The sequence below is a fragment of the Chlamydotis macqueenii genome, chromosome Z (assembly GCF_036417535.1).
Source record: "Chlamydotis macqueenii isolate bChlMac1 chromosome Z, bChlMac1.mat, whole genome shotgun sequence".
NCBI lineage: Eukaryota > Metazoa > Chordata > Aves > Otidiformes > Otididae > Chlamydotis > Chlamydotis macqueenii.
The window spans coordinates 73,483,699-73,497,515 of NC_141593.1; the positions used below are offsets into that span (position 1 = coordinate 73,483,699).

Sequence of the window (13,817 nt, forward strand, 5' to 3'; positions counted from 1 at the left end):
AACAAAGGAACTCAGTAATGCATGCCTGTGATCCTTACTTCTTAGAGGTGGCAAGAGCTATCCCTCAGCTAAGGCTTCTTATTGCAGAGATGGAGGGGGAAAAAGCCAGAGGAACAGGAATGCTCATAATAACACCATCAAGCATCACATCTGGGTTCCTATAGTGACTTGCTCTCCTAGGAAAAGGTGAGGCAGGCTGAAAGGTCCACAAGTTTACCTAGATGCATGTTATGCTCTGAAAATAATATGGAAAGACAGTAGAAGAAAGCATAGTTTCTCAAATGATTTGCTTTCCAAAATCCTTCTTTGCTGACCGCCTCTGCCTCTTCTCACACCTGCAGATACTGATGCACTGGAAACAATAGATCCTGGAACAAAACAGAGGCAAAAATGTATATGAGAGTACTGGAGGTGGGAAAGAGACTATGCATTCCTGGGAGGTCCATTAGCATGTTCTTCCTAGGATCAAAGTTGCAGAATTTGTGAGAAACAAACCAAAAAATTTCTGCTTCTTTGTCAGTATGTGTGTGGGAGAGCAACTAGTGAGTGACATCAGCAGAAACATACGCCACATTGCACCCAATATTACATTTCAGATGGAGTTTCAACCAGCAGAACGATTTGGCAGTAATACATTAGAAGGAACAGGCCAGAAGTCCTTTTCTTCAGGAATAAATATTTAGGTAATTGCAATTTTGTGAGGAGCCTTTCTGTACAGCCTTCTCTGCTCCCACTTTGCTCATTTGCTTGCTTTTCAGGGAACACTTGACTTTGACTCTTAAACACTTATTTCTTCAAAACAGCTTCTGTTAGACTCAAAAGATTGAGGGAGAAAAGTCACAAGTAATTTTGGGGCAGTGCCACAGTTTAAGCAACAGCCTGCCATCCCTGACTACTCAGTCTTACCACAGCGCTGTCTCCTGCTGTGTGCTAGCACAAGGGAGACTGATCTGGCTGAAAAATAAAACTTTTCTTATGATGGATTATTTCTTAGCTGGATCTCTTCATCTTTTCAGTTCCCCACACCAAATGACTATGCCAGCACAGCAGGGAGGGGTTTGAAGAGCAGAGATGAACATTTGAGGACACAACTGCTCATGCAGTAACCTAACTGCAACCTGAAATGCTCACAAGGAAGAGTTACTTCTGAAATTATTTAGCCCGTACAATAACAGGACAATACTTTAAAACCATAATCAGAAAAAAATTCCTGTGGTGAAAATTATATCCAAGTAGGGAAGGTTCAGCTCAGCTCTTCAGATGCGAGTATTTTCTGTTACCAAAGCAGCTTTCCCCTCTCCCGTCCACTGTAATGGTTCTCACAGCACTCAGCATTTGTGCAAGGAAAATGGAGCTAATGTTTGCTTTGGCTTTGCTTGAGATCAGCTCCTGCTTTTCATAAACACGAGCATTAGAAGTAGGACAACCTGTGCTGGAGATGTTTAGATGCTTGCACAATGTGGAAAGTAGCAGAGCAGAAACTGATGGTCTTGGGGGCTTCTGAACGGAGAAGCCTGGTTTCTTACAAAGTTATGCCATTTTTGCCCTATGCATCACTGCCAAAATATGCTTAGGTCCTGTCTCATGTTCCTTGCCCCCTCCTCATTCCTTAGCTTTCCTCCCACACAGCAGTCCTACTGCTTCATGTTTTTACCAGAAGACGGGTGCGTGAAGGTGTGCACACTGTAGCCGATTTTGAGCTGTATGTGCTGATTATCCAGCCAGCAAATCAAAGGGACAGGCTCCCGTTCAGTGGATGCTGAAGGCTTTTGCTCAGTGGGATGGAGATGTGGGTCTCTCTGCTCTACAAGAGACTGCATAAAGTATATAGCAGCAAACATATTTGAGAGTTACCTCCTTCAGCCAGTTGCAATGAGATTTGACAAGAGTGTTCAAAATTTATTTGGGTCTGGGAGGAAGCTGTGAAAAGCCAGAAAAAAAAAAAAAAAGAGAAGGAAAAAAAAAAGATAAAAAAGAAGGAAGAAAGAAGTTTATGTAAGCATGGTGTCCTTAGGAAGAAATCCAAAGCGACTGCATTCTGGCAGAAGAAATGAATAGTATGTTTAGCATAACACGTTGTACCAGTATGTGTTTAACCTGCTCAGTTGTAAAAGCTGTGCCTCATTTACAAACACTCTGAGGAGTTCTCCAGTGCGGTGACAGTATTAATCCTTTACGTAGAGCTACCAGATGATAATAATTATCTGGTTATTCCTGTACCATCAGCACAACAGGTATCTTCTCCTTGTAGATATCTGCTTCAAAAGCTAATTTTTGAAATAGTTTTCTTCCCTTGCTGTGTATTTATAAGAAAAAAAAATCCACAGAGTAAATAAATAAATATTTCCTGCTTACATTCTGCTTTTTAAGAAGCAGCAGACATTTCTGATGGCTGTTTTGAAAAGCAATACAATACTGATGATAACCAAATTACATACAATGGCTTTCTCTTTCTTTCTTTCTTTTAGACTCAGTATTGATCACTGGGGACAAAAAGTGTTCAAAGTCCTTTGCTGTTTACTGGAGACACAGTGAGCTCATATGTCAGGGCTGTTGTGTTTGGCTTTACACAACAGCAATGAGATGAAACACAGCTCCAAAGGGGATGAATTCATGACGGCTTAGCTGTCTAGGGTGCGTTAACATTCTCTGACAAGGCTGAAATATTTTTATGTCTTTTTCATCCTCGTCTGTGCATTTGGTTGTCTATTCAGGAGTATGCACTCTTGCTGTATTTCCCATGCCTTTCCTCTATACAGCTTCCTATATATAACTGCATTCCAGACTTTTCAGGCTTATACCAATAACTAATTCATCTTGCAGATACATTATGAAATACTGTTCCTGTAAACTCTTCTACCTAAGCTGCACAGATCTGAAGATGACAGAAGCACACTTACTGTATGTAGTCCAGTTCTTTTTAGAGCGTGTTGCACACAGACACACACGCAAAGTTTTTCTATGTTTCCTTTGCTTCTTTGATCAAATAACTAGGTAGGGCTGTTCATAGCAAAAAAAACAATAGCAGTGTGAGCTCACATGGCTCCGTGGCTGGTGTCACTGCCACAATTTTGGTTTTTTTTGATAATGGGATGACCTACATGGGACTAGGCTTTCTGGCATCAGATGGGATTCACCTTTCTCAAAGTGGGAAGAGGGTCTTTCCTCATGATCTAGAGGGGCTCATTGACAGAGCTTTAAACTAGACTCAAAGGGGGAGAGCGATAATATCAGACTTGCCTGTGACAAGCTGGGGGACGGCATGCCAAGGTTAGAGGGATGGGGTAATAGTGAGGGCCATCAGCCTGTTGCACCGAGATGTGCTGGGTTCACTGCAGCACACTTGAAGTCTTACAGAGATGAGCCAGGGGCTCCTGAGGCAATAGGAGCCAACATGGAAACACCAGGGAAATACCTCAAAGGAATGAAGGGCTGTTCCTCTAAGAAGATGACATGGCCAACAGCCCACCTGAAGTGCCTCTACACCAATGCACACAGCATGGGCAACAAATAGAAGCTGGAAGCCACTGAGCTGCTACAAAGCTATGACTTGGTTGCTGTTATGGAAACCTGGTGGGATGAATCCCAGGACTGGAGTGTGGCTATCAATAGCTGTTCAGAAGGAACAGGGGAGGAAGGAGGGGTGGAGGTGTTGCCCTCTACATCAAGAAACGGATAGAGTGTGAAGAGCTGTCTCTGAAGAATATCCATGAGCAGCCTGAAAGCTTATGGGTGAGAATTAGAGACCAAAGCAACAAAGGAGCCTGGTGGTCGGTGTTTACTACAGGCCACCCGATCACAGGGAGCCTATTGACGAAGACTTCTTACTCCAGCTACAGGAGACATCACACTCACAGGCTCTTGTCCTGCTGGGGGACTTCAGCCACCCCAACATCTGCTGGAAAAGTGGCACAGCGAGCTGTAGGCAGTCCAGGAGACTCCTGGAATGCATTGAGGACAAATTCTTCAGACAGGTGGTAGACAGCCCTACCCAGCCATACTGGACCCGTTGGTCACCAACTCAAGTGAGCTAATCGATGATGTCAAGATTAGAGGCAGCCCGGGCTGCAGTAATCACAAACTTGTGGAGTTCACAGTCCTGAGGGAAATGCATCAGGAAAAGAGTAAAGTCAGGAACCTGAATTTTAGGAAAGTAGGCTTCCAGCTCTTGAAGGAGTTAGTCATGAGGATCCCCTGGGAAACTGCCCTCAGGGACAAGGGAGCAGAACAGAGCTGGCAGATCTTTAAGGATGCCTTCCATGGAGCACAAGAGCTCTCAATCCACAGGTGTAAGAAAGCAGGCAAGAGATCAGCATGACTGAGTTGAGAGCTGCTGGTTGAACTAAAGGGCAAGAAGGAAATCCACAGGTGGTGGAAGCAGGGACAGATATCCTGGGAAGAGTATTGGGATGCTGCCTGGTTGGGTAGGGATCGGGTCAGGAAGCCCAAGGCGTGGCTGGAGCTGAGCTTGGCAAGGGACACAAGGAATAATAAGAAGGGCTTCTACAAGTATGTCAGCCCAAATCAGAAAGCCAAAGAAAGTGTACCTCCCTCAATAAGCGAGACTGGTGAACTGGTAACAACAGATAACTGGTTATAGCCTCAGAAGGCTGAGGTACTCAACAAATTTTTTGCCTCAGTTTTCACTGGTAACCCCTCTTCCCACACATCTCGAGTGGATGGACTGTAAGACAGGGACTGGGGGAGCAAAGTCCCTCCCACTGTAAGACACGATCAGGTTTGTGACCACCTGAGGAACCTGAACATACAGAAGTCTATGGGACCTGACGGGATACATTGCAGAGTCCTGAGGGAACTGGCTGATGCAGTTGCCAAGCCACTCTCTGTGATATTTGAAAAGTCATGGCAGTCAGGTGAAGTCCCTGCTGACTGGAAAAAGGGAAACATTGCACCCATTTTTAAAAAGGAGGTTCTTGAGAACTACTGACCTTTCAGCCTCACCTCTCTGCCTGGGAAGATCATGGAACAGATCCTCCCAGAAGCTGTGCTGAGGCACGTGGAGGACAGGTAGGTGAGTCAAGACAGCCAGTGTGGCTTCACCAAAGGCAAGTCCTGCCTAACCAACCCAGTGGTCTTACCTGATGAAGTGACTACATCAGTGTACAAAGGAAGAGCTACGAATGTTGTCTACCTGGACTTCTGTAAGGCCTTTGACATAGTTCCCCACAACATCCTTCTTTCTAAGTTAGAGAGATATGTATTCGATGGGTGGACTGTTCAGTGGATGAGGAATTGGTTTGATGGTCGCATCCAGGGGATAGTGGTCAACAGCTCAATGTCCAGATGGAGGTCAGTGACAAGTGGTGTCCCTCAAGGGTCTGTACTGGGACCAGCACTGTTTAACATCATCAATGATATAGACAGTGGGATCGAGTGCACCCTCAGCAAGTTTCCAGATGACACCAAGCTGCATGGTGTGATCAACATGCCTGAGGGATGGGATGCCATCCAGAGAGAGCTGGACAAACTCAGGAAGTGGGCCCATGCAAACCTCATCAAATTCCATAAGACCAGTCTGCAAAGTCCTGCACCTCGGTCAGGGCAACCCTCGGTATCAATACAGGCTGGGGGATGAAGGGATTGAGTGCAGCCCTACCAAGAAAGACTAGAGGGTACTAGTATCTGGGGATATAGCCCATCATATTGTGGGCTGCATCAAAAGAAGCATGGCCAGCAGGTCAAGGGAGGTGATTCTGCCCCTCTACTCTGCCCTGGTGAGACCCCACCTTGAGTACTGTGTCCAGTTCTGGAGCCACCAACATAAGAAGGACATGGACCTGCTGGAGTGAGTCCAGAGGAGGCCATGAAGATGATCAGAGGGCTGGAGCACCTCTCCTTTGAGGACAGGCTGAGGAGTTGGGGCTGTTCAGCCTGGAGAAGAGGAGGCTCCATGAAGACCTTATTGCAGCCTTTCAATACTTAAAAGGGGCTTGTAAGAAAGATGGGGAGAAACATTAAAGCAGGGCCTGTAGCAATAGTACAAGGGGTAATAGTTTTAAACTAAAAGAGGGTAGATTTAGACTAGATATAAGGAAGAAATTTTTTACAATGAGGGTGGTGGAACAGTGGCATAGGTTGCCTAGAGTGGTGGTAGACGTCCCATCTCTGGAAACATCCAAGGCCAGGTTGGACGGGGCTCTGAGCAACCTGATGTGGTTGGAGATGTCCCTGCTCCTTGCAGGATGGTCTTTAAAGGTCCCTTCCAAACAAAACAATTTTATGATTCTAACATCTTCATCAGTTTAGTTGTATATGGTCTGGGGATCCAACTTCCTACCTGTCTTGCTCCAACATTCTGACTCTTGCAGACTAGAGTATTTCAGAGAGGGACAATGTTTTAATTTAGAAATAGAGTCAAGTGGCTCTCCAAACTATCTGTTAAAATACATTAGCTCTCAGTTACTTGCTCTGTGTTGCAAAATAGACTAGTCTGGAACAGTGTACTTTTTGCACATGCCAAAAAAAAGAGAATGGGGTAATGAGGCAAAACACAAGATTTCCAAACTGAGTCAGACAAGAACTATCACCCAGGGACTGCTGGAAAACTTTTAATATGGCCTTCCAGAATGGAGTAAAGATATTTTGTACGGTTGCTGGGCACATTTCACTAGCAAATTCTGTGCCTCAAACCATTGGCTCAATGTTTTTTGGAAGTGAAAGAAGCGAAATAAATGTTAACCTTTCATCATTCTACGGATGTAACACAGAAACCAAAGTTGTTCAATTTTAGTTCACTTTTTAATTAATTCAGATTATTTTTTTTTTAATCTCTAAGTTTAGACAAGTCCCGGGACGCCAACTAGGGGCACTGGCCATACACAAAGAAGGACATAAAATTCCATGACTTGTCCATGACCTAGAAGGATAACCTGCTATAATTACTAGAGCGACATTGGCTAGTATAAAGATGGAAGTGATTTCTCTTCAGTTTCTTTTGTAAATTCTGTAATTTTCACTGCTGATGAGTAATGACTATTTTCAGAAAAATCTCATTTTCCTTTCCCAGTCTCATAGTGCAACAATATAGAGCCTACCAAGATACAAAGCAATTTCTGAAAAGCATCTCTTTAAAAATTAAGTGCATCTACTAGTACGGACAGTGGATACAGGCTCATTTTCAGAAAACTCCTCATAGCATTGTTTCCAGAATCATTTGTACACAGGAGTTCTCAACGCACAGACAGCAAATTAAGGGTGTATGCTGCCCAGCAACAAAAATAGAAAGACATCGTTCAAGCTCCTGCTCCATTTGCTGGGCTTTTTATTTCTCATTATCATTATTGCAGCTGAGCAGTGAGGCAGCAAGGCAATGGCTGGAAATCCCTGTTGAGACTTCCCAGCCTGGGTTACTCACCAGCTGGACTCTTCCATTCCTCCTTTCTTTGAATTGCCTGCCAGGATGTTCTGACTGTCAAGAGAGTGAGCAAGAGAGTCAGAGAGCACTGCTTTTCTCTGTGGTCTTGACTTTTAATTGAGCTGCTTCCAGTATTCACCTTTCTGTAACTCCAGGGCTGTCTGGTTCTGCAGGCACTTCCGGTGTGAGTGGTGCAGGCAAACCGTCTTTGGCTTATTACAAAATAGCATATTTATGACTTACTGAGCTGTGCAAAAGCTACTGTTATAACTATACAGTTAGATCATATGCAAAACTTGTATTTGGAAAAAGTATGGGGTGCTATCCTTGTGAGTTACCAAAGAGGAAGGGGAAGTAAGTAAGGCATGTTTTACAGACCTTATTATTTCCATAAAATAAAAACACCCCAATGTTATTAAATACAGTTCCACTGGTGTCCCTAGTAAATGTGCACCTAGCACAGCACACTGCAGCATCACCTTCTCATTCTATTTCATACCCACAGCAACAACATTGGCTACTTCACAACATTTGTGAGAGAAAAACAAAAATTACCCTATTTTTACAGCACATCCTTAGCCACAATGTGGTAAAGACAAAGTCATGCTGAGAGGATGGGATACTAGAACAAACCTTACAGAACAAGATTTTCTGCAAGGACTGAAGCTTTGTGCTTCAAAGGTAAGATTTTAAAAAAAATTGTTCTTATTGCTTATCTTACTTCAATAACATGAAAGTGCTTCTTACATAAATCAGCCAGTAAGAAATGGATGTCTTTTAAGACACTAGTATTTCTGGTTTTGCTTCAAAGCACCAATGATCAAAATAACAGGATAAGACAGAATCATCTTGGAGCCTGCAGCTAGCATATGAGGAAATTAAGGGAGTTAGGAAGTTCAGTTTAAGCCCTTCATCCAAGTATGTTCCACTAACACACATTTTCCTTTTTTTTTCTTTTCTTTTGTTTTGTTTTTGAGTCTTTCCCTACTTTTCCTGTCAACTACATGATCTAATCTAGTAGGCCCTGAGCATATGTGCAAGCTACCACCGGACACATCAAGGGCTGTGTTTTGTACCTGCTCTTCGATGGTAACTGGCACTGGGTTATCAAGAAGTAGCTGCTGTGGCTCCAGTTTGCAACCTAGCAAATGAAAGCCTGACTTGTGTGCTGACACAAAAATGGACTTTTTCCACAGAATTATTTACGGCAAGGGCTCTGCTCCATTTAATTTGGGGTCTGGTTAGCTCCTTTAGGGCAGTTAGTCTGCTGTGAGTGTGATGGATACAGCTTCCAGATTTAACTACATACCTGCATGCTGCTTGTCCAGACACATCTGGGTAATGTGTAAACAGTTCCCAACACTGTGTCTCAACATCCTGCCTTACTGAAGAGGACACATTTCAAGACAATGTGTTGGGCTTTCATAACAAACTTTGATGCATGCTACCACTCTTACAACATGAGGGAGAGCCAGTATTTGAGTTTTTGTAGGTCCTTTTCATTTGGAAAAGAGATTGACTGGTAATAAGTCACAACCCTGGTCACAAGGCTGTGCAAGTCTTGTTTACACAAGGAGAATCCGTCAATTTGAGTGTCCTTTTGTGGTCTCCTCTGTAGGCTGTTCCTTACACAACTTTATTTACTCAGTTAATCTTTGGGTCTTTGGTGGGTTTCTTCTTATCAGTCTCTGCTCATGCTAAAACAAATGCACACCCTTTCCAATAAACTCTCTGCTTTAGTCATTCAGATTCTTAACTAGCTGTAGTTTTGAATTAATTATGTGCTTAACTCTTACAGCAATTGCAAGTGAAGGACTGTGGCTGAACCTGCCATTTTCAAGAAAAAGCCACCCGACCTGCCACATTCCTAGTGGACTCCAAATAATTGCAAATTGCTGCAGGACGTCCTCTACACTGACATTAGACTGTTTGGATCTCCCAGTTTCTTCAAAAAAGTATCTCAAGTATTAATAACAGTATTAATACTCACTTTCTTTCTCTCCCTAGCACTCATATTTATGCTTGTATTTTTTCTCACATCTGCTGTATTTTCTGCGGCTGACAATTCACAAGGACATGACAGTTAATCTACAAACACCGCTAAGGGGAGCGGCACATTGCTTCTACTGGAGGGGAGCTAGTATCTCAGTACTCAGAGGAAATGACTGTCAGGAGTTACATAAAATAGGAAAGGTAATGGAGGGGAGGAGTAGGATGGCAATCTTTGTGTCTTGAGTTTGCAGGCCGTGTGGAAAGCTACATAGGCATCCTGAAGGACAGTCATTTATTTTTTAGCACCACAGTCTAGCTGGCTGCAAGGACTTTCCTTTTCAAAGCTGTTTTAGGGCAGACCCAAACATTATGTAGTATGCAGTGTATAAAAGAGCAGCTCAAAGATCAGTTTGAATGCTTATCTAAAGCATGGTAATTAAGGCAGATATGGAAGAGAATGTACAAGAGTAGCAGGGTGCCCTGCAGGAAATGTTTTTTTCCTTCTCTGTGGAGAAAACGTCAAGGTGCAGAGAGATAAAAGACATGGACACAAAATTAAAAAAACGGTTGTGACTGTCCGCATTTCAGTTAGTTTTGCTGTGATGATGTAAAGCTAATCTGGATGGGCTCAACACCTGGGAAAAAATACATAGAGAGGAGAAAAAACAAGTATAAAGCAAAAGCAAGGAAAACACAAGGACTGAAAGCTATGCTGACTTGAAGACCTGGTTTGGAGTACATTTGATTCAACAAAAAATCTCTTTTTGGTTTCAAACATTTTGGTCAAGAACTGGCTGCACTGAGAATCAATGACTTACCAACCGTTTCTTACTCAGCTAAGGGGTCTCCAGCTGCAAATAAATGCTGTGGACTTAAAATGCATTAGCTTTTTTTTCTTTTTTTTTTTTCTTTTTTTTTTTTTTAACTAGGAAAGGTTTGAATACAAATTCTTAAAAAAAACCTCCCAAGGTACTCACCTTTCCAGTTCGGTTACGTGAAGTTTATTTTATGCCACAGTATTGTGTAGATACGGACTTCAACCAGGCTGGTCAACTTCCCCATCCCAGCTGCTCTCACAGCTGCTCACAAAGCTGCAGCAGCTCACTGGCTTGCCGAGCTCTTTCTGGCAGCTGCAGGGAAGAAAAAAAAAAAAAAAGAAAAATCCCAGAGGAAGCTTTGTTTTTCCTTCAAGAAATCAGATGTTCATTCAGCCTGAAGTCTTGTAGTGTGTGACTAGGTGAGTCTATTGCTCTTGGGCACAGCAGTCCATTATGCCGTGATTTGCAAGGTGGGGACGGTACCTTTTTTTGGCATTTCCCAGTGGAGACAGCTGCTGTGGAGCTGGTGGAAAGGGAACCCCTGCACCTGCACAAAAATCGTGCGGATGCCTAAGAGACGCAAATCTACTTTAAGCTGATAAATAAAGCAGTATCCCTGTCAGTCTGATGATGTTTGTAGGTGTTTTCATGTTTTTCTACAAAGATAGGTGGAGATGAAGATATTAAACCTAAAATATTAAAAAATTACTTTAAACTTGCATTATCTGAAATATTACTTCAATCTCAGTTGGAGCGAGGCCTGTGCTGTACATGTATTTTTATGTATTTTACACACGTAAACGCTACCTGCGTTACAGCAGTTTGCATAGACTTTATATACCCCCGCAGAGCCCCAGGAAGGAACACAGCCCGGGGGTGTCGGTGGGGTCAGCCCCCCCCGGGGCCGGGGCTGCCGCCGCAGCCGTTTGGCGACCCCTGGACCGTTGGGCACCCCCGGGGGTCAGACCCAGCTCACACCGTCCTCCCCGAGCTCTCGGGAGCGTGGGTGGAATAACCGCGCCCACCCCCGGCCACCTGGGGGGCGGCTGCCATCTTTGATGCGGGTAAGGGCGCTGTCGTCAGGCGCCTCCGCGGCACCATGGCAACGGCGGCCATGTCGAGCGAGGGCAGGCGGCAGGGCGAGGAGCGTCCATGACGGGTGAGGGCGAAATGGCCGCCGGAAGGGGCGGCCGCCCATCAGCGCCGGCGGTGGGGCGCTGCTGTGTGACGTCAGCTCAGCCACACACGGGGTTGGTCCCCACTTCCGGTGGGCTGAAGGAAGGTGGTGGCGGAGGAGGTGGTGGCTGGTTTTGGCGTGCGTATGGGGGTCCGTGGGGCGGCCGGGCCGGGTGTTTGGGGAGGGGCGAGTCATGGGAGGGAATGCGGGGCAAGGAGGTGGGGAAGTGGGCTGCAGAGGCGCTGTACACCCGTGAAGGAAGGGCTGGGCCTAGAGGGCGGTGGGTGTGAGGGTGCCGTGGGGAGCGGCGGTCGGTGTGGGGCTGCCCAGAGGTAGGCGTGAGGCAGTAGAGGTGTCCGCTGTAGATACGGGCGGTGGTTGGGGGTGTGGGAAGCTCTTGGGTGTGCGGGGGGTCAGTGGCAGAAACGTGGAGGTCCCCACTGGGCGTGGAAGACAGGAAGAAGTGTTAGGGCAGGTCCCTGGGTGTTTGTGGGCATCAGTGAAGGGGGTCTGTACAGGTGCTTGGGGAGTCAGTGGCAGTTTGGAGCGGGTTGATTACTCTGAAGAGGAGTCTGGCGAGCAGTGTGGAGCTTTATGCACTCTATGTGGGGTGATGTCTCTGAGGGAAGTGTGTGGGACTCGAATGGGTCACTGCCACAGCAGGTTTTTGGGGAGCTTCAAAGGGCTGTAGATTATATAATAAAAAAAAACATGTGCAAGTGTAGAGAGTGGCTGGTGTGTATAGAAAGCTGAATGGTGAGCTTTGAAAGGTTTCTTGACTAGAGATGCCACAAGCATGTGAAAGGGCTCAAAGCAGTTGGTGGATGTGCATTGAAAATGAGTGGCTAAGTACTGGGCCTGGGGAAGTTTGTTCTTTGCAAATGACTGGTGGTGGTTAGGGTAGATAACTTTTGGCCAGTGGTAAGTATGGGGAGTGCCAGGTGGAGGTGTATTTTGGTCTCCGGTAAGAAAGTTTTAACTATAGTCATAAAATGCTTTAGGTTGAAGGCACCTTAGAGATCATCTAGTCCAACCCCCATGCCCTGGGCAGGAACATCTTCAACTAGACCAGGTTGCTCAAAGTCCTGTCCAGCCTGGCCTTCAGACTCTCAGGCATGGGACATCCACAGCTTCTCTGGGCAACCTGTTTCAGTGCCTCACTGCCCTCACTGTAAATAATTTCTTCTGTATATCTAATCTTCTTTAGTTTAAAACCATTACCTCTTGTCCTGTTGTTACATGCACTTGTCAAAAGTCCCTCTTCAGCTTTCCTGTAGGCCCCCTTTTAGGTATGGGAAGGCTGCTATAAGATCTCCACAGAACCTTCTCTTCTCCAGGCTGAACAGCCCCAACTGCCTCAGCCTGTCCTCATAGGAGAGGTGCTCCAGCCCTCTGATCATCTTTGTGGCCTTCCTTTGGACCTTCTCCAACTGGTCCATGTCCTTCTTATGTTGAGGGCTCCAGAGCTGGACACAGTACTCCAGGTGGGGTCTCAGGAGAGCAGAGTAGAGGGGCAGAATCACCTCCCTCGGCCTGCTGGCCACACTCTTCTGGATGCAGCCCAGGATGCCATTGGCTTTCTGGGCTGCAAGTGTGCGTTGTCGGCTCATGTTGAGCTTCTCATCAACCAATACCCACAACAACCAGTACATCAAAGGGGGATTAAGACAAAGCTGAGTCCCTGGTAGGGGAGGACAGTCGATCTTTAGTAAGTCAGTGTGATTGGTTTCAGAAGGGAAGAATGTGAATAGGTTGAGACTGAGGGTAAGGTTGAATTCCTAAAGGAAGGAGCGGGTGTGTGGTCATGAAAACTTAGGAAGGTGGGTCCTGGTGTACAATATGTGAGGAAGTGAGTAGTAGGGATGAGGGGACCTAGAGCTATGAGGGATAGTGTCAGGGGGCAATGGAAGAAACGTTTTGTTTGTGGACAAGAAATGTGAAAGGCAATGGTTGCTGGTGGCTCGCTGACTTGATAGGTAGCAGGTGTTTTTCGTGACAGCTGCTCTCTCCACCCACTGGAATGGCCTAGTCATTCTAGCTAAAATCAATGCCCGCTGAATTCTGTTGCTAAAAGGAGGAAAAGTGTTAAGTGGAAGTTGTCTTTGCTTATTTTTGAATTTTGAGATTACTTATGTTAAAAGACAGGTTACAAGAACACTGTCTGTGCTGTTTCAATAACTCATTTGGAAATAATCTTTGTATTATTTTGCATATAGTTAAGGACAATGCCAAGCTAAAATGCTTGTTAAATTATAAGACTTGGCAAAGCAGTGTACCAGCTTAATCTTAAAAATACAGTAGCCTTACTACTTCCAGTAGAACTACTCAAGTAAAGCAAATACGTAAGAGCTGGCAGGTTCAATTTGTAACCCTTAGTTTAACTGTAAATGCCATTATAGATTTAAATGGAACAATACAAATCTTACTTGCATGGTCCACATTCTGGGTTTCATTT

General features: G+C 45.1%; 1 long non-coding RNA gene across 1 annotated transcript; it reads right to left on the reverse strand.

Annotated features, from left to right (window-relative positions):
• Positions 1-197: 197 nt before the first annotated feature.
• LOC147596409 (uncharacterized) lies at positions 198-11,327 on the reverse strand. The gene is made up of 2 exons (XR_015261492.1): positions 10,345-11,327; positions 198-368 (listed from the first exon to the last, which is right to left on the reverse strand). It is a non-coding gene; the product is annotated as an uncharacterized LOC147596409 (long non-coding RNA).
• Between the last annotated feature and the right edge of the window lie 2,490 nt (positions 11,328-13,817).